This window comes from Anopheles darlingi, chromosome X (assembly GCF_943734745.1).
Source record: "Anopheles darlingi chromosome X, idAnoDarlMG_H_01, whole genome shotgun sequence".
NCBI classification, from domain to species: Eukaryota; Metazoa; Arthropoda; class Insecta; order Diptera; family Culicidae; genus Anopheles; species Anopheles darlingi.
Window position 1 is genome coordinate 5,543,004 of NC_064873.1, and position 3,454 is coordinate 5,546,457.

Consider the following 3,454-nt stretch of genomic DNA (forward strand, 5'->3'; position numbering starts at 1 on the left):
GGTTACGAATACAATACACAACCTGTGCAGTGAAGCATTGGAGGAGTAGAGATGTCGGTTGGATCGGAAGCGAAGATGAACGCCGAAGGGATTTTTGGGGCCGAGGCGAAGCGGGCTCGAAGTGCCAACTGGGGCAAGCGGCAAAGGCTCACCGCTTTGCGCACTTGTATGCACTTCAGCGAACGTGGACACTCGCGCGCGCGCACACAGACACACACACACACACACACTCATACAAACACGTGGTGACAATGGTGGCTTGCTCCAAGTTCCGGAGAGGTAGCAGAGTGCTTCTCCGTGCCAATATGGCATCATAATACAGTGTATTGTGTGACCGGAGCTGGAGGCGGTGCCTTGGATATTCGTCTGTACCCTCGGGTTCATCTTCAATCAGCTTCCCTTCCTCTGGAACTTGTTTTCTTGTCAGCCAGCACCTTCATGAGCAGTGACAAATGACAGCCTCAAGTTGCACCAGATACACACATACACACAAACCTATTTAGCCGCGAGCGAACGAGTCCCTGGCGTACGACATTCGGTGCTCAAGCGAATGCCGTACGCAGTTGGCGGAACTAGATGGCGGAGCGGCCAGGAACGATCGGCGAAGAAGTAGAAGGAAGGACGGAGTGAGGTAGGTAGGGGTGGGTGCATCCGTAATATCCTGAGAGCAGTTTCTGCAGGCAAGCACCTCTTCTTCATTGTTTCATCCGCTCCGAGCAGATCAGATCTGAACTCGGACTACTGTTAAGTTTGAAAGACGAAGGAGAAGGAAGATAAGAAAAAGAAGTAGTAGTAGTAGATGAATATGATAATGAATAAGAAGAAGCAGAAGAAGAAGAAGAAGAAGATGATGATGAAGATGATTATGATGATGATGATGATGAGATGATCAAGGGGAAATGTGAGGTGGCGTGGTACAAACTTGTAGCATGTGGTCTGGCTGTGGTCTGAAATGGTGGACAAATGTTAGTAAGTAAGAAGCAAACACACATTAACTGGTAACCTAAGGGAGCTGGCGAAGAAACCAGCACCAAGCCCTGCCCTAACCCGGCATTAAAGCTGCTCAACCAAATGCTGACCAAATGGCCGGACGCCCGTCGACGGTCGGGCTCTACCGGTGACGAGGCGACGAACGCCATTTTCAGCGAGTAATTACTACTAAGACGGTGTACTAAAAGTAACGAACGGACGGAATTCCGCTATGCTAGTGGAACCCGCAACGCTCCTTAATTTTCCTTTCTTTTGTAACTCTGTAAGTCTTATCAATATTAAAAAGATTGATCAAAGATTAAACAAACAAAAAAAAAATGACGAAAGGAATGCTACCCACAAGGGAATACAAATCAAGACCTATACATCACCGGCACACATACACGCAAATGGCATATATATGTGTGAATATGAAAATACCTATTATATATATACATATATTGATACATATCTGTACATATATAATATGTTTGTTCATATCATATATGTATGTATACAATACACACATATATATATTTTTTTGATTTTCCTACCTATAAAGATGGACTTGATGCCGTGTTGTTTCTGACGCACCTATTTATATTCCCAATTGTAAAGGGGAAGAACAGAAATAAAACCAAATCAGTTTGGAGCGGCAACGGCAACGGCCACCAACCAACATGGCGGCCTGGGAATTGATAGCTGGAGGGTCAGCAAGAGGGGGCAAATAACAGCGATGTTAGTTAAAAGGGTGGATCGCACTCTCTAGTTCGTGGTTTTTATTCAATCCGCATTACGCAAAATGCGCGTTTTAGTGCAACATAACCAAAACAAAAGGAAACACAATGGAAGAGGCAGAAGAAGAAGAAGAAGAAGAAGAAGAAGAAGAAGAAGAAGAAGTAGAACAACAAAAACAACAGCAACGAGAGCAGCAATAGCAACAACAACCACTACAAAACACGAGGAAAAGATAGACGGCCAAGTATCTAGATTTGTTGCGAATGGATGCCAATGGGGGAGCGAAAGAGTACGAGGAGGAGGAGGTGGAGAAAGAGGAGTCCTACGATCAATCTAATTTTGGTTTGAAAACCGCGAACCGCTGCTCCCTTTTCCACCCCTCTGACCTCTCTTGCTGGTGCGTTGCGGCTCATGCTCCGCACGGTAAGCTTTGTCTGCCAGTCAGAAAATGGGAAGAGGTTGGTCTGGGATTGGGAAGCGCAACGAATCCGAAAGCAGAAACAACAGCTTGGCGTGCAGTGCGTAAGGGTTCGTAAGCGATACGTACGTCTAGAGTTGTAGAATCGTCCTCACGGTTCCTTCAAATTCGTCAAATTTCTGAGTGAAAGAAGCTGAAAAGTGTGAGAGAGGAAGAGAGAAAGTGCGAAAGGACAGACAGAGTGAGAGGACGATCGTAAGAAGCAGCGGCAGGAGCAACGCAAACACACATAGTATTGCTACTACTTCTTGCAGTAGCAGAGGGAGAAGCCTGGCAGGAGTTGCCTGCGTCGATCCGTGCCCCTGCATTTCGGCTTCCCATCTGCTGCTGCTGCTGCTGCTGCTGCTGCTCCCGCGACGTCACGAAAGCGCACGAGACGTGACACGAGTTATATCTTATCATCCGTATCCGTCTTGGACCAGCCCCCAGGACTCCAACAAAACGGACTAGCAAACTGCGCTCCAAATACGCCAAATCATTGCAATTGCGATTCAAAAACCAAAAACACGAAGTGAAACAAAAAAAAGCAAACAACAAACAGAGAGGAAAAACTATAAGGACTAAGTGGAACAAAATGGAGGCAAGGTCAACACAAAAAATTGGGCAGCCAGGCGCAGGTCTAACTCGCCTACAGCGGATGATACAGATGATATTTATATTTTTAAAAGAGACTACTACAAAATAAAACGTAAATGGTTTTTGCATTTTGGATAAACACGAAAAAAAATACAAAAGAGGAATCCCCTGGGAGGGGGAGGCAATTCAAAGACTAGGCAAAGTGACAGGAGGACACTTGGCTGCCGTTGGGCCCATAACCTCAACCAGCGAGTGTTTTCTGCATGATGGGCAATGTAAAGCAATGTAAAGAATGCGCGATTGAAGGACAGGGCGTTGGTGCGGTGTGAGAGAGGGGATAGGGGAAAAAACAGGTGGTAGAGAGGGGGGGGGCCTCTAGAATGCATAGAATGTCTTATTGCCAAGGTGTGTGATTGTGTGTGAAAGGATATGGCCAGGCCGGCGTTCTGCGTTGAGGCGGGCTGCATAAGTTGGTGCATATCGTGGCAGAGAGTCGATGGTAGACAGGGACCCGGGAAAGGACTGTATTGAGATCGTTTAGAAGTAGTTGAAGGGTGGGAAGGGGATCTGGAGAAAAGGAAAAGGGAAAACAACCCAAAGTCGTTTTTATTCTGACTAACTCTTCCGAACGGGGATATGCTTAGGCTGAAAGCGAAGCAGAGAGCAGCAGGAAGTAGCAAGGATGATGAGGGC